Below are 18368 nucleotides of genomic sequence, written 5' to 3' on the forward strand. Positions count from 1 at the left end.
GGTTTGTTTGTTTGTTTGCTTGTTTTCTTCAACATTGCCATTCTAGTTACTGACTTGAATGTCTTTAAAAGAAATTATTCAATGAATTTTGGCTTGGAATGGGGTAGATTTTCAACAGTTTCTGATATGGTCCTGAACAGACTTCTGCCATTTTGTATTACATAATTATATGAAGTGCCATGTTCAGTATTTGTGATTATAAATGAAATATCAATGAACTCTCAGTAACATTGGAGATGAAGCATAATTTTTAGCTGAGATTTAATTTTTTAATGTAAAAATAAATAAACCCATCTATATCATCAGTATGCAAATTTGCTGATGTCTTTAATAAATGTTAGAATTATATGTATACTGAATGTCCTATAGTTTTTGCTTGTTTGTTTTTTAAATGTGCATTCTCTCTATAGGCCTGGCTAGCCTGGAGCTCTCTATGTAGACGAGGCGGTCTCAAACTCACAGAGATCCTCCTGCCTCTGCCTCCTGAGTGCTGGGAGTAAAGGGCCACCACTTCTTAGCTCTTTAAGTTGCTTTTGGTCAGAGGTTTTTTTTTTGGAGGGTGGAGTGGGGTGGGGGGGTCACAGTGACAGAATGAAACTAGAACACTAAATAATTGCTTTAGATACATTCCTTTCTAATTTAGTATCGGTAAAGATTTTTCTTTGTGTGACTATTTTCTGTATTTACACACCTAAGGCCATATCAATTTTGTTTTTCAGGAAAAAAAAAATAGTGACAAGTGAAAAGGCATAAGAAGCTCTGTGGTAAAAGAGTCAGGTAAATTACGGATCAGCCATTGGATCTGGGGGATCCTCCTGAGGTTGTCTGACCAGCCTGCTAAGAACCCTCTGCTGTGTTCATTCTTCATCCCAGGTCTCTCCTGTGTGGGCCAACACTGACTGCTTTTTGATGTTGTCTCAGTATAGTCTTTTTTCACGTTCAGGGCCAAGGACTGTACTGTCAACTGGGCATCTTCATCTGGGCTGTCCCTCCCAGGCTGCTTCCTCTTAGCAAGCCTTAAGTGCCCCTCCCTCCAAAATGTGTGTTTCCTTCATTGTTTTCTATTACAGAAAATTATTTGGCACCTACCAAGAAACAAGCTTATGCCTCATCGTTGCTTCCTTGCCAAGACATGACCACACTGCAGAACTTTCTTTCTAAATTCCTCTGGGACTTAGAATTCTCCCCATTTCTAAGGGTATCTAAGGGCTATTTATTTATTTATTTATTTATTGTACCTGAACTTTTACATTTTTTTCCTAACTGTGAGGAAATTTTTATTGTTGTTGTTGGTTTTTTTTGTTTTGTTTTGTTTTGTTTTCTAGTTTGTTTAGCTTTTGAAACAGGTCTTGCTAGGTGTTGCAGGATATTTTTTATCTCATTGTGAAGTCTGAGATTGTGAACTATAAAAACCTGTTTCTTGTTTGGTGTGGTTCGGCCATAACACACACCTTCAATTTGAGAAATTCCTGTTTATTTCAAACAGACAATTATGGTGTGGCGCAGACCTAGGACATACCTTTAGCTGTCTGTACACAGAATTTAATAAAATTAACCCTAGGTCAAGAGACAGAGCAAGAAACCAGCTGACCTTCCTATGCAGCTCACACCCTGAAGGAAAAAGTCTTTCTTCCTCAGATCACATCCCAGATGGAAAAAGCCAAACCCAAACCCAAAAGCCCCCAAAGCCCAAAAGCCAAAAGCCAAAAGCCAAAAGCCAAGGCCAAAAGCTTGCTAGCTCAGCTGACAACACAGGAAAAGCCAAAGAGCTCCATTTTCTTCTCCACACTGTCTTAAATACTCTTCTCCCAAAGTCTCTCCTTTCCACTTAATCCCTCTCAGCTGGCTTCTGGTTTCTTGATCTGCCTCTTGACCTAGGGTGAATTTTATTAAATCCTATGTACAGAAAGCTCTTGGATTAAAGATGTGTGTTCTAGGGGTGAACCACACCAAACGAGAAGCAGGTCTTTACAGTTCACAATCTTGGGGTTCACCTTAGGATCACATAGGTAGATCAGAACGGCCAAGAACTCCGATGTAGCTTCAATCTTGCAATTGTCCTGCTTCGCTGAGCCTCAAGGTGCACAGGTGCACCACCATGCTCAGATTCTGCCTTCCGTTTTGTCACTTGGCAGTGTATCCTTGCAAGCTTTCACACTTATCAGAAGGAAGGGCTTGGAGCACAGGCTTCTAGTTAAACCTGCATTTGACTATATTTCTACCGCGTCTCAATGTGGGTCTCTGGGCAAGTTGCTTGACCTCTGTGAACCCTTATAAAACAATGCACGGAGAACCATCAGCACATTGTAAACTTCTAGAGATGGTCAGCCTCGACAAACCTCTTAAAGTTTTTGTATTACACAAGGTCACGTAAGGCTGTGAGCGTAGTTTGAGAAAATTCTTTCCCTATACCTGCTACTTAGCTCTCTCTCTCCTGAACCCTCTTCCTATTAGCCTCCTTTGTCCCTAGACAGCTTCACTTCTACTTCTGTGCCAACTACACACACATAACTTTATGTGCACTTTAATACGTTGTCTCCAGTTGCATCCATCTCCAGCAAATGACATAACTTTTTCTTTGAAAAGATTTATTTTTTTATTAGTGAGTGTGCACCTGTGAGCTGCCCAACTAGGGTGCTTGTTGTTAAACTCAAGTCCTCTGCAAGAGCTGGAAGCACTCCTAACTGCTGAGTAATCTCTCCAGACCCCAACACCATCCTCTTTGTGGCTGAAATAATTCCACTGATATAAACCATAGTTTAAAACCCACCCCGTTGCTGTTGGATACCGAGGTTGCCTCCACTCTATAGTGTCATGGATATTGCCGCAATGCACGCTGATGTGCAGTTAATTGTGTGATATGTTTATCAGTACCCAGGAGTGGAATATCTGAGCCATGTGGTAGATTATTTTTACATTGTTGTTGTTGTTGTTTTGTCTTGTTTTTGTTTTGGAGCCTTTACTCTGGTTTCCATAGTGGCAGCACCATTTTACAGTTCCCACACCCTCTACAAAGATTCCCACCCACCCATCCTCGCCAACATTTGTCACTACTTGCTTTCTCGGCTGTCTTTCTGACGGGAGTGAGACAGGCTTTCAGTGGAGTTTTTGTTTGTTTGTACTTCTCTGATGGCTAACGATGTTAAAAATGTATGCGCTTATTGTCGACTGCATTCCATCCTTTGAGAGCTGACAGTTCACTCCATTAGCCTATCTATTGATTGGGCCGTTCGGTGTGTAGTACTTTGAGTTCTTTGTATATTCTAAATATTAATTCTTTTTACAATGGTGTCAAAAAAAAAAAAAAAAGGTATGCATTGGAGAAAAGACAGTTTCCTCAACAAACAGTGCTGGCCAAACTGGATAACTTGCACATAGAGAATGAAACGAGGTCAGTGTTTCTCACTCTGTTCAAACATTGAATCCAAATAGATCAAAGACCTTAGGCTAAGACCCATTAGAAGAAAAGGTCCAGAACCCACTGTGAAGACACTGGCTTGGACAAGACCTTTGTGACTGGGACTCCAGTCGCTCAAGTAGCAGCACTGAGGCCCCAAGGAATGGGAGAAACCTTTGCTAGCTGCCCCTCTGACTAGGCACCACCTGCTTTGTGCTTTACCCTCCACCCGACTCAACTTCTTCCATTCTCATGGCCTCCTAGGAGACTCTAACAGTCATTCTAGCCAACGGCACTGGACTCCTCCACCCAGAAGAGAAATCAGAGATAATGAACTTCCCAGAAGTTACCTCCGGAAATATCCAAACACCCATGAACATTTCAGTTTTTTTGCACTTCAATCTTAGTTTTGGATATTCGGCTTCATCTTACGCACCTGGCATGCATGCTCATTTACACAGTTTAACATGGAAGTGTGCAGAGGCCTGGCAATATAAATATCATCTGCACATATATAATCACATATAATTCTGTCCGCAGGAGCCCAGTGGGTAGGAGAAGTTGTTTCTGGAGAGAGTCAGCATTTACCTCAACAAGAAGGAGTGAAAAACAAGCCACTCCCCCACCCCCAAACTTCAACTTTTTTTCTTTGAACTAAATCAAACTGTGACTCAGGCACTGTCCTTAGCGCTGTGTCTAAACCAGTAAACGTTAACTGTTCGTCAAATGAATACATAAGAAAAGCCAGTGCTTGGAAAGAGACAGACACTAACATGAATTGACCAGGCATTGTGCGAATTCCTACAGACTCCAGCTTACTTTAAACTTGCCAATGATTTAGCAAAGAAGTAACCCCGAGTCCACTTTGTAGGTGAGAAATAGACTCCCTGTAGACGCTGCTTAGTCAAGTGAAAATGCAGGTACTTGAAGCAAGCCTGCCTCAAGAACTCAGAATTTTAAGGAGCCCTGTGCACCGAGTTAGGTAGAAGTGAGAACATCGTGACCAGCTGGATTCACTAAGTAATTAAGTTATTAATTGTTTCCAGTGACGGATTAGCTCCTAAGGGAAGTTTATTAACTTCTAGTCCACACAACAGAAACTTCTTGGTAAGAAGTAACAGGTGATGGAAGACGTGGGGTCGGTTTGCAGCAGCAATTAGGGCCGCCAGTCTAACGTAGTCTCCGTGCAGCCCTTTTTGGTCCTGACCAGTGACTAATTTGCTTTCCGAGCTGAGAGTCACCCTAGGCCCTCTCTTCTTCTCCATCTCATCTCACACCCATCCCCTCCTGCCTTATTCTGCTCTCATCCTTCCCTCTGCCTTCCCCTGCCTGCTGCTGGTCCCTGCGTTGGACTCCTATCATCTTCCCTGCCAAGAGCATCCTTCCTTCCTCTCTAGCCCTTGCTCCCACTCCTAGGCATGACAATTGGGGAGAGTGTGGACTAGCTCATCTGCTTAATCTTGGCTTATTCATGGCTGTGACCTTGGCTTCCATTTTTGGCTTATAGCAGTGAGACTAGAAAAGCTGGTGAGCGATCGCTAATAACACTTAGTATCTTATTTTTGCTTATGTGTATGTGCCTCTGTCTCTCTTGCGCAAGTGTGTGGTGGGGGGAGGGGCTAGTGTAGACACATGTGAGTGTCGAAGATGGCGTCAGACCCCCTGGAATAATAACCACAGACAGTTGTGAGCTATCCTCCGTGGCTGCCAGGAAATGAACTCAGAGCAAGGGCAGCTAGCACCCCTAGCCACTGTGCCATCTCCTCAGCACCAAGACTTTAGTTTTAGTATTTGTATCTCGTATCTTCCCTCATTTTTAATGCCACTACAAATTCATTGTTAACTGGAGAAGTGGCTAAAAGAAGCTTATCTTCCTCTCTCCCCTCTTCCTTCCTCATGATGCAAGGTCGTATATTACGTCTCTGCCAACAGGGTTTGGGCTGGTGCCAAGTGGTAGCTTCTAGGAAACCTGCTTGGGAAAGCCAGTCCTTCATCCCTGCATCACCTCTTTTGTTCTGTTGCATGGAGGACTGTGTGACAGTTGACGCCCAGCTGGAACCCAGAGCCGCATTCTAGGGAAGGATGGCTCTGGCGGTTAAGAATCGCGTGGATCAGAAACTCACCAGTGAACCATCCTGACCGTCATGTGACAGAGATCACGTTTCTGACTTGTTTAAGCCCTGGTTTGTCTCTCTCTCTATTTTTTTCTTAACTAATTATTCCTAACAGTGCCTGTCCTGGGTCACAAACTCATTTGTTCTCCTCACACTCTGTTTACTCCATTTAAATCACATCACTCCTGTTTGCCTTCCTCAAAAAAAAAAAAAAAAAAAAAAAAAAAAAAATCACCACACGCAAAGCCAAGGCTAATATTTGCTTTGTTTTGTTTTTCTTTCTATCTGGCAGACACATATCGGAAGCAGCTGGTTCCATGTTTAAGATGTTCTTGCCATCATGAGGATGTCATGAGGGGTTTTTTCAGCACAGGCAGGTGATTTCTTATGGAGCTCCCTACCTGAGAGGCTATGTGAGCAGATGAACTGAGTCACAGTTTTGTAAGACAAGCTGCGCTGTGGGTGGTGCAGGGTCTGTCTCTTCCTCATTAGGCCACTTGCTGGCCTACCACAAAGTGCCACCAAGTACCATATCTGATGTTTAGTAGATAATACAAAAACTATTTGTTAAATGAATGACTAAAATGTGAGTGGTACAGGGCAGGTCTGCCTGGGTGACTTGCAGACAGAGTAGGGATGGAGTCACCGCACGTGACCTAAGGATACCTAGAGTGTGGCTTCTTCACAATCCCAGTTACGTCTATAGCGCTGAACAAGGGGCTGACGCTGAGTGGATACTTTAAAAAAAAATACACACACACACACACACACACACACACACACACACACACACTCAGTTGAATTTACCTTTGTACAAGTAGGAGGCCCTTGGCTCATCTAAAATCCATAGCCCAGATCAAGCTGCCAGAGGATGAAGACAGGCTAGTTACCGACATTTCGACTTTCAGTTTTCACCAAGGTAAAAGCCTCCCTTACCTCCCATAGTCGGTGACATTTCTGGAAGCCATGTAATTCTCCTGCCTAATGATATTGTCTATCCAGAAAACACCCAGGCACAGATCTTCCCAACACGGAGCCTGTACGTATACTTAAGGCATGGCGAGATCAAAAACTGGAATTTCTCAGCTTCTGGGTTTTAGAAACAATATTTCTAGATTGCCCACGAAAGACAAATGGAAAAAAAATGTTTACAAAGCCAGATTGATTTCCAATGGAGGTCACCTGTCTTTGTAGGCTGAGCACACAGATTTCTCTCTGGCTTATTGTAATCTTTGCCCTCTTAGTCACACTGTGGATACAACCTCCAGGGATCAAGCCACTGTTGTGAAAAGGTGAGATGTGCGTGCTTTAATGAGGATGAACAGAAAAAATAACCGGGAGAGGTCGAGTAATGATCTGCAAACATGTGTGTACCTGGCTCTGCTTACAGCTTTCCTTACTCTTGCTGAGGTTGCATCCACGGTAAGAGGTTTCTGTACACACTCGCTGCCCAAGAATTGGGGAAGGTCAACCTATCTGTCGTCATCAATGCCACCATCCCTCACCAACATAACTGTCCCCAGTCCTGGGCCAGGCTTCATTTCTTCTGTTCCAAGGTAGGACCACCTCTTGTTTTTACAATGAGCAGGGGGCTCTTTCAGCACTGTAGGGAGCACAAACCTCCAGGTCACACTCGGCTGCCTCCTCCTAGCCTGGCTTGTCAGCTGGCCAGCCTTACAGGTTCTGCGCCCCTGCCCTTAAAAAAACAAAACAAAACAAAACAAAACAAAACAAAACAAAAAAACCCTCCCCGACAACAGGTGTGACTTTTGGAGAGTCCATGCCTCATTTAGCCCTGGTAATGGCTTAATTGAGTTGGAAAAAATGCAAGGGCAAGAGCGTGATAAAAACCAGCTGAGCTGGGTTCCTGTCACTTGATAGGGGGGAAAAAAAACCTATGGGGAAGGGAGGGAGAGAGGGAGGGAGATGGATGCGCAGGATTGGGAGCAACAGCCTAGGATAAGGAGCTCCAAGGAGAGAAGGCAGATGGGGTGAATGAAGGAGAGGAGCCCGGGGTCCTGACATCCATCACCTGCCTTAGGAGGGTCCCGAGAGGCACTGGTGGCTCAAGGTGGAGGGTCACATGTACGACTATTGTGTGCACATCCATCCACACGCAGTATGCCCGAAACACACTCGTTGCTGTGTGAGGAGCTCACGATGCTCTCAAGAAAACAGAAGGGGGAAAAAAAAAGGGAAAAGAGCAATGGAAGTGTGTAAGTTCAAGGCTAAAACACGCGCAGGACCCTCTGCTCCTGGATTTTAAGAAAAAAAAAAAAAAAAAAGCTCTTATAAGGGGTTGTGGCATGGCCTCTGCTGACTGCTTGATGGCTAGTCTCCAGATAGAACTGGGTGAGCTACTGGGGCATGGATCAAGACTTTTTCTCTTGTCCTACTTCACTTCATGCCTAAGTGAGCTCTGTTGATGGACGTGTGGACACCCACAGGGTTACTGAAATGGTTCATTTGAACTGCAGAGATACCCAAGGCATGCCTTTATAAATATAACAGACCTTTCATGAGTACCCGTAACTCCAGCTCCGTGGGACCCAACACCCTCTTCTAACCTCCGTAGGCACATTAAAAAAACAGCTGTACAAATGACCACAAATGTTAAACATGAAAAGCCGAGGGGCTTTGTGCCTAGTTATATGGCACAGCTTTCAGATGTATTTTCGGCAGTCAGTGCTCATGGCTCCTGCACTGCACGTCCATTGGCAGGCTGCCTCTGCTTCGTTTTTCCTTATTGCCTACGTCTCCCCTTTATCTCTCCTTTATATCTCCCTTGAAGTATTTGCAGCGTGACAAACACCAAGACAGGCGCACAAACCATAAGTGAATTCTCAGTGTGTGCAGACATCCACGGAGTTGGCTTCCAAGCAGAGAGAGATGGAGACTCGGAACCTCGGAACCTCGGAACCTCGGAACCTCGGAACCTCGGAACCTTGGAACCTCGGAACCTCGGAACCTCGGAGGCTGACCCAGGTCTCTCCAGGCATGATGCTCCCTCCCCCTGGGGACCAGAGCTGACCTCCACTACCAGACTGGCTTCTCCAGCTTTGAACTTCATATAGATGGAACTATGTATTCTAGGCTCTTGGCTGCACACACGCTAAGCAAGCTCTCCTGTCAGCTTTAAGTTCCTTCCTCCTTCTGTGTCTGGGTTCCATTAACACGCTTGCAAGACTCAAACCATGTGGCAGTGTGGAACCTATTTGCTTTTCCTCTTCATCGCATAACACAGCCATGTGCCAGTCAGCAGTGGGACAATGGCTCAGGCATGGAGGTTATGAAAGTCAGTTGCAGTGCCCTTACATGGACCCACATGGCTCAGGTTCGTCACTCAGTGTGTCTTCTCTTTTTAAAACTGTTTTCCTGCTTATTTTATGTATATGGCTGTCTTGCTTGTATGTCTAAGCACCACATGTATGCCTGATACCCTCAGAGGTCACATGAGGGTGTCTGATCTGGAGAGGAGTTACAGACAGTTGTGAGCTTCCACGTGGGTGTTGGGAATCAAACTCAGGTCTCCTGGAAAAGCAGCCAGTGCTTTTAGCAGCTGAGCCATTTCTCTAGCCCTCCCCACTTTCCCAGCCATTATTTAAAAAAAAAAAAAAAAAAAAAAGAATAGTTTTAAAATTTGAGCCAGAGCCTCACTAAGTTGTCCAGGATGACTTTGAATTTAAAAAGCCTCCTATCTCAGCCTCATGTAGGGCATCATTATCAGGCCCAGTTTGCCTTCCATTTAGGTGTGTGTGTGTGTGTGTGTGTGTGTGTGTGTGTGTGTGTGTGCAGCCCTGGCTACCCTGGAACTTTGACTCTGTAGACCAGGCTGGCCTCACTCAGAGCTCTGCCTGCCTCTGCCTCCCGAGTGTTGGGATGGAAGCCTGGCTGTACATTTTTGTTTGTTTGTTTTTTAAAGTTAGCTTGCAAAACAGCAGGTTTCCATATGAAACGTCCGTGCATATTTCATGTTGGTTGGTCCTCATCTCCCTGTTCCCTTTCCCTGCCGCGCTTTTGTCCCTGGCACCCCCTTTCACTTCGTTCTGCTGTCTTTCCCTTTCTCCTTCTTTGGAGCCTCTCTGGCCCCCAGTGTCACGGACCTTTAACTCCTCCTGTTAGAGGCCAGCATCTGCAGATGAGAGAGAACTTAGGCCATGTGTCTTTCTGAGCCTGGGTTACCTTGTTTCAACGCCTTCTAGCTCCACCCACTTTCTTGCAGATTTTATTTTTATTTATTTGCCTCCTTTTTATATTGTTATATTGTGTTCACCTGTATTCCTAAAAGTACTAGAATGTTTTTATTACTTTAAACTTTGTAAAAGAAGACCATTCTGTGTACAGTCTTCTGACACTATACTTTCACGTCATTAAGACTCATCTGTCTGTTTCTGCTCTAAGTCATGATTTTGGCTGCTATATGATGCCTCACAATGTGACTAGATCACAGTACACTTGTTCATGCCTTCTCAAAAGGGCATTTGAAATTTTTCTTTCTTTCTTTTTTTCCCCCGAGACAGGGTTTCTCTATGTTATCTTGACTGTTCTGGACTCGCTTTGTAGACCAGGCCTGGCCTCGAACTCACAGTCTGTGGACGACCTCTATGCAACTTATGCAAATACTACTAACTTTTTGCAAAATTTTAAGGATTTAAATGACGTATCTCCACTGGGGGGACAGGAACAAAGTTTATTTTATATGTGTTTGAAATTATGAAAGAATAAACTAAAAAATACTTGAAAAGTTAACTAACATATAACTATTTTAGAATTAAGGCTACTTCTCTTGCTTGGTTAGCCCTACCATAAAAAACCAGACACACACACACACACACACACACACACACACACACAAAAAAAAAAAAAAAAAAAAAGAAAGAAAAAAAGAAAAGGAAAAGAAACCAGAGACAAACGCTCATTTTTGAGGGGTAGAATTAAGTCAGCCTCCTTGTTCCAGGCCTAACAACTCAAAAAACTTCATTTCCAAAAACTTCAAGTTATTTCATATTTTTTTCTAGAGATTTATATTAATATTCCATAGACATTTCCATCATCTTTTAGGGCATGCTAACAGTCATGGGTGTCATGTTTTTTAACTGACCTTGGTCTGAAAGGAACAACCTAGCTGATCTCAGGGCACAATTTGTGGGCCTGCTCCCTGTGTTGTCACAACGTGGCCAATCACTGTCCACATCCCTGTCACCCAGGCCCTCCTAGCTGTGCTTTTGCCTTTTGGAGAAGTCCTTTTGGAATCCATGTCCATGTTTTAATCTCCAACTGTATCACTTTGCAACTGGTGAAACTGGGCTTGATTTTATTTTTGAGGAACCATGTCTCTTGGTTAATTCATTTTGAATGTTGTTCCCAGTTTAAAAGGAACACAGCTCCCTGTCAGGAAATATTTATAGACTTACTAGCTGGCCTCTCCAGATTTGCCCAGGTGTGCCTTGAACCACCCTTTAAAACAAACAAACCAAATGGAAAAACCAAATCCTGGAGTGCCACAGTTGCCTCTGTGAAGGGTCTCCATTAGTGATGTCACCTGCAGCTGTCCCTGAGGGAGGGCCTCTCCTAGAAAAAGCAGAATTTAAAGCAAATGGGAAAGCATTTTCCTATCTGTGCTAGGAATTTCACCCAGGGCGTTAGCCTTACAGGCAAACAGTCTGCTGCTGAGCCAGGGCCCTAGCTTAAAAGGCATCATCTGCTTACAGAAACTGAACGCTAAAGAGCTGTGGTCACCAGGCTGGGTGCAGGACAGTGAAGCTTAACTTGTTCCTGGGCCTGCAGTGACAGCAAGTATGGAGATTGGTTAAAACTGTGGGTTTCTAGTCCCATCCACCCACTGAGCCGGAAGCCCCAGCTTGTATAAGTTCCCTGCTTGGAAGTGATGCTCACTCAGGTCTGAGCATCTCAGCTAAATTACCTGCACGCGTCCAAGGTCATATATTGTTCTAAGAGCCCCAATCCCTCTGAATCCAAGAATGATTTCTTTTTGTTTTAAACGAATCTCTTCAGCTCGGCACTATAATTTCCCAAATGTAACCAACCAGCCAAGCAAAGATGCACCTTGAAGAGACAAAAGGACTTCCTGTTGGTGTCCACCCCAAAATCAGCTTCCCCCAGATCTCTCTCATGCAACGAGCTGCTCAACAACAGTGAAACTGCATTCTAGAAAAATCACTCAGAGATCACGACACTACAGCCTTCTGAATTTCTGTGAGACAATGAAACGAAACCACAGCCCACAGGAGGCAACTCCCACCCTCCATCTCAGCCACACGAAAGGAAGGGACTTACCTTTGTGGTTGTTACACCCTCCACCCTTTCCCAGAAGGAGCCTCCTGAGGTCCACTTTTAACTTGAATCTCATTATTAAGGCCCTTACTCAGACATGACTGCTGGTTTTTTTTCCTCTCTCCACAATTTTCCATTGGTCCCAAATAGGATGGTCTGAGACTCTTAAGCAGGGCATTGGGAAATCCCCTTTGCAGAGCCCACCCCCCTCCCCTTGTCCACCACTCCCTGCCCCTTCTGGTCTCCCAGGAATGCTTAGGCCCCTCCTAGGGCTGACTTCTAGCATTCTGCAGTCTGGTTTGTGCTTCCCCAGTGCACCCTGTCCCTCTTGCCCTCACCTGGCCTCACAGCTGGTCAGCATGAATACAGATGACCAGCCTTCCAGAGTCACAAGGTGGCCTTGCTACTCAGAGGCCAGGATGACAGCTATTTGACTCCACTGCCCTTTGGAATGAGATTTGATCTTCTCATTCTTCCTCTCCTCCATCCCTCTTTTTATGTTCATCTTCCAGAAGTTTCCAAACTGCTTTTTAAAATATTTTATTAATTTATTCATATTTTATTAATTCATATTACATCTCAATTGTTAGCCTTGTATCCTCCCATTCCTCCCTCCCTCTCGCTTTCCCCTTATCCTCCTCCAATGTCTGTGACTGAGGGGGATCTCCCCCCCCCCCCCCCCCGCTGTATATGCTCATAGGGTATCAAGTCTCTTCTTGGTAGCCTGCTATCCTTCCTCTGAGTGCCACCGGGCTTCCCCATCAAGGGGACGTAGTAAAAAATGGGGCACCAGAGTTCATGTGAAAGCCAAACTACTTTTTAAAAGTCTTCTCCTAATCTCTCTGTGGGTTGTCTAAAAGTCAAACACAAAGGTTCGTGCCACTTTTTCCTTTCCTAGTTTTGTGTCATTTTATGTTGATTTCATAACATCAGGACTCAGCTCAGCCCTTGGGTCCTTGTTTGTGTCAACACACTTTGTTAAAAGTGTGTTGCATAATGTCTCCCTGTTTTGTTTTGTTTGTGTGTGTGTGTGTGTGTGTGTGTGTGTGTGTGTGTTGCAAGGGCAGTTTGAGTACTTATGGCAAAAGCTGACTGGCCCACGAGGTCTAAAATGTTTACAATTTGGCCCCTTACAGAAAAGTCTGCAAGAAGCTGGGCCCCAAATCCCTGCTCCTGGCACAGTGCAGGCAACTCAGCTCTAACAACTAACGCACCTCGCGAGAGCTGCACTTTCTTGCAACTTTAAAGGAGTTGGTTTTCCTAGGATTCTTGAGAGAAGGAATCAGTTTGATGATCTGGCCACGATTAGGGATGGAGGTCGGTTCTTTCTGCTGGTTGTCACCTGACTCCAGGCACCTGGAGCTGTGTTTATTTACCATTTGTTAGCAGGAACAGAATAAAGTGGGAGCATGAGATGGTAACCCCCCAATCTCCCCCACTTCCTCCACCCCCCCATCTCCCCCCACCCCCACCACCTCCCCATCCCCGACCACTGGAAAGCTTTCAACTAAGAGGGGAACTCAGGCTGTGGGTCTGACTCAACAGCAGAGCACAGAGCTTGTCCCTGACAGGTTTCCCAGAGGGCCAGTTCTATGGCATAGGGCGTCCCCTCCCTGTGAACTGACCTAAAGGGATTAGGTTAGCTCGCTGGGGCTTGACTGACAAGCAGAAATGTCACTTATCATGCAGACCTAAAGCTGGGAGGGGGAGGGGTAGACACACAAGAACTAAGCCACCTGTCTGCAGAGAGGGGAGAGGACTGGCCCACTCTTGGCTTAAGTCCATTCTCAGAAAACCTCCCTGTGAAATCGCTGTCTTTTGTTTCTCTTCCTCATTTCCTTTTTAGTAACAGGGACCTACCTTGTGGAGAGACTAGGGGAGAGCAATCAGAGAAGACAGGCTGGTGTGAATGTCCTTCAAACAGGGCCTGCCTTGGTGGGTGGGGAACAGGCTTGAGGCAAGAGGTGGGAAATGAAGGGATGCACAGCTTGGCAGAGCCGGGGCCATGCTGGCGCACTCTCAGCCACGCACTGTACGACTGCTGAGCTGGAATCAGGCAGAGGAGGACAGCTGTGGAGTAGCACATGACAGAGGTGCTACATAGGGCTGACAGGGGAGCCCAACTTGTTGATATGGAGACACGTTGTCATCTACAAGTATATTCCTAGCTATTCTGGGATGCATGTGGCCTATTGGCTGCACGTGGAACATCTTGATAAAGGACTGAGGCTTGTGCTGGGTGATTTGTGGGAGGGTTTGCAGAAGCTGGCCTTTGCACGCTGTCCGAAGCAGCTGTCAGTCAGTCTCTGCAGCTCTTGCCTTGAAGGAAGGCAGGCTAGAGTGAGGCTGGGCTTGAAGATGTAAAGTAGCAGCTGCCACTGACTAGAAACCAGGCCAGGGAAGTGATGGGCGTTTCTCTTGATTAGACGACGTTAAAGTTTTTGTGTTCACTCAGACACGATTGCAGGGTGGCTCTGCCTTTACCACAGTCACTGGGTCTCCTTGCTTCACACTGCTGTCCTATGAGGTCACAGATGTTCAACAGGAGAGCACCAAGGCTGAACCAATAGGCCCCCAGAAAGTTGCCAAAACTTTCCTTTTTGGTACCAACTGCTTCGTTCTCTCTTTCTGAAGTCACAAAGGATTTTTGAAAACCCATCTAGTTTACACCCTCCAGGTTCAGGGAAATGGGAGCTCTGGGATGTTATGTGACCTGCCAATGTCACTCAGCCAGCAAGAACCACAACTGGTAACCCTGCCCCCCCCCCCCCCCCCCCCCCCCCTGCACTGCCCAGTAGCCTTGAGCATGTCCCCAGCCCCCAGCACAGCCTGGCGGTAACCCTGAGCATCCCCCCACCCCCAGCACGGCCTGGCTTCGATCAGGGCTCATGTCCCATCTCTTTAGCCCACACAGCCCCTTAGCTCCCCATTAACTTCAATTCTTCATGATCTTTCTCACCGGATTTTTTTTAAATAGCAGCAAGGTAACTTCATTCAGAACAAGGCAATAGAAAAGACCAGAATGAATGGAGCACAAGAGAGCAGCAGGCCTCATGAGGGAAGATACACAAACGAGGGCCCTGCTCAAGGCTCTGCCTGTTGTGTGCAAGGTTTTTTCAGCTCCGTGACCCACACTTTCCACCGAGGCATTCCTTCTCTCCCACCTCCACATCTCCACAAAGCCCTTTCTGACTCTCAGAGCTCTGTGCCTCCACCTGCCGCTTCTATTTCAAAGTCTCCTGTCCTTGTCACGCAGCCAAGACCCTGGTCTGTCTCATCTATATCATGTCCTCCTGTCAATCATGTGATAACGAAGAGCTGCTTTGCCCCAGGCCTGGCGGAGGCTCTAAGACCATCCTTCTTTTCCTAGCACAACTTTAAAAAAAAATAGAAAAAAGATTCTGAGAGAGATCTTTTCCCAGGTCTCAATAGAAACACAGAGCAGGCACAGTCAAGAACATACAAGGCCAAGTAAAAACGCTGAGGTGGTGCAGGTGGAGGGTGAATCTGATGATGCCCAGGCTGTGCATCCTGTGATGGCTATCTGGGCATGCGGGCATGCTGGAAGAGCTGCCTGCGACCAGGGGATTCCGGCTCAGGGTGGCAGCAGCCTGCAGCTGGTGTGTTCAAGGCCCTGATAGAAGAGAATCTAGGGTCAGCTGGGCATCGGAACAGAGTGTGAGAATGATGCGTGATTCTGTTTGAGGAAGCAGGCAAGGGTCTCTTCAGTGTTAATGAAAACTAAGCCTGCTCTTTCCAGAAAAATGCTTATACGCATATGTGATCTATTTGGGTGTTTCATGTATCTGAAAAGTAAGAGTGAATGATTTGCCCAAGGTCACACAGATAACAATGGCAGGGTGTGTGTGTGTGTGTGTGTGTGTGTGTGTGTGTGTGTGTGTGTGTGTGTTGCTTGGTGGTGTGATGGTTCGAGGGTTAATATCATGAACTGTTCTTCTAGAGGAACTGGGTTCGAGTTCCAGCACCCATATGATAGCTCCCAACAGTCTCTAACTCCAGTTCTAGGGGATCTGATGCCCTGTTGCCTTCATGGACATTGCATGTTTACGTACATGGGACGTACTTAGTAAACAGTAGCTCTTAATGTGATAATGTGACTCCCCCAGGTCCTTACTAAGTGAACTGAGGAGGAGAGTGACTGGATACCTCCCCATTGACTGCAGAATGCTAGTGTGTGGGTGGGGGGGGGGGGGGGCTGTGCAGGAGGCTCAATTTCCCTCAGTGAGCTATGCTGAAGAGACAAGACTGACTGAAAGCCATGCAAACCAGCTCACTGGATCAGAGATGCAAAGCGGCCTTAATTAGTGTTGTGAGGTATGTGTGGAGGTCTGGCAGTGTGACACTTCCCTACTCCGGAAGGTGTATGGAGAGGTGTAAGTGGGGGGATGGGTGGGAATGGAAGTAGGGATGTGGGGGGAGGATTCTGGGTTACAAAGGTGGGTTTTCCCATCCTTTAATGATTCTGCATTCAACAAGGCTGTGGAACACCTTGGAAATGTGTTCTTCTAAAGAAGAGAGCCCTTTTGGGGGAAAAAAGCCTGGAGGAGGTAACAGAGCACTGGAAGGGAAGGGGTCAGGCTACAGTGTGTGGCTCTGGGTCTTTTGGGTAGGATGAATCGCCTATGCGTGGTGCTTCAGTAGAGGCTGAGTTAGAAGCTGTCGTCCGTCCCCTCTCATTGCCTGCTGCAGGTAAGGGTCTTCCTGCTGCGTGTCTCCCAGGGGCATCTGCCCCAGAGCCACAGCTCCTTTCCCCCTTGTCAGCAGCCCGCATCCGCCCGCGCCTACCTCACCAGAGCAGAAAGATCTCCGTGGCTCAGCTTGCAGCCTTGCCCGGCTTAGCGTCAGCAGGAGGGGTCGGGTTTGGTTGTGTAAGGCATCTTTCTGAAGCAGTGGCCCTCTGGCTAGGAAACACCACCTCACCCGAAAGTCTTCTTGAGCCCACAGAGGCTGGGCTTCCGTGTTCGTCTCCAGACATTGTTGACACCTCAAGACCAGCGAGATACCTCTGCACCGAGTGAACACATACAGGGTCCAAGCTGCTGCCGGAAAGCGTCTCAGAATAGTTCACCGTCACTGTCCCATCTTACAAATGGGTGGACTGAGGTTCTAAGAGGGAAGAGGCTTGTGCTGATGATGAGGGGTGAGGTGTGGGGAGGATGGAAACCATCTTATTACGTATTATCAGGGTGTGAACTCTGCACAGAAGGGAGCAAGCCGCAGTGGGAAATGCCCACTCCCAAAAGTATTAGGATGTGTTCAGATGGGAGAATTTTAAATTTGGAGAGAAACTAGAAGTCATGTATCTTGTTTACTGATTGCTTAGCTGCTGCCTAGTGTCTGTCGGGCAAGGGTGCCGACTCCAGTGACCCCTGACGGTTGGGTGCCAGGGCTGGCATGGTTTCTGCCTTAAGAAATGTTGCAAACATTCTCCCTCCTTCCTGAATCTTCCTTGGGCAAAGCAACTTAGTAAGAAGCCAGGGCACACAGATATTGGTGGGTGTCATTATCAGAAGGGAAGACCAAGGGTCAGAAGTGAAGAAGCCTCTTTCCCGTCAGTACCAGTGATCTCATTTTACAGCTTCTCCTTTGAGACGGTGCTGTTGCCTTTGAAAAGCTATTCCACAAGCAGCTGCCCCTCTCCAGAGGATCTCTGTGAATGGGCAGGAGGGAACAGGCCAAGTGTTTGCACGGAGACTGAGCTAGCTTAATGGACGTAAGTGGAAATGGGAGAAGACAAGTGTTTAATGGATAAATAAAGGAGCTGGGGTGAGTAGTCGGTAAAAGGCATTGTGTTATTTGCTAGCACTGTCAGTCAAGTACTCCAGTGATGGCGCAGATACACTGTCCCTGTTTGTAAGCGGATAAGCTGGGGGAGACTCAGAGAGACGAAGAGAATGGGCAAGCACACTAGTAACCATGGAGGAAGGTGAGCTCAGACCTAGAGCGTGCTGCCCACCCCATCCCCCCAGGGCCCTTGGCAGGCACACTGGGGATTTGTGTGGGTGTTATTTTTTGTTGCTTTCTTTTTGACAACAGATCACTAAAGAGTCTGCATCTTTAATGTTCAAAGATCTGTTGGTTTTCAAGTCTGAAGAATTCCCAACTCTATAGTTCTCTACTCTGCCCCCTTGGGCCATCCGGGCCGGCGAAGACTGCGCAGAGAGTTGGGCTGGGGGGGGGGGGGGCGGGGTCTGGCCTGAGATGAGAGAGGGAAGCCTCCACAGTTGAGTGGGAGAGTGTGATACGACTTTCTCACGTACTCTGGTGCCTCACATTTGACCATGTCCCCTGGAGGGGGAGACCTGGTGGCACTCAGAGGAAGGACAGCTGGTAGCCAAGAAGAGACTTGATACCCTATGAGAATATACAGGGGGAGGTAATCCCCCTCAAGAACAGTCATAGGGGAGGGGAATAATGGGAAAATGGGGGGGGGAGGAATGGGAGGATACAAGGGATGGGATAAACATTGAGATGTAACAAGAATAAATTAATAAAAGTCAAAACAAAAAAAAAAACAAAAAAACTCAAGATAGTTCTAGAGA

Source organism: Acomys russatus, chromosome 8 (assembly GCF_903995435.1).
Source record: "Acomys russatus chromosome 8, mAcoRus1.1, whole genome shotgun sequence".
Classification (NCBI taxonomy): domain Eukaryota; kingdom Metazoa; phylum Chordata; class Mammalia; order Rodentia; family Muridae; genus Acomys; species Acomys russatus.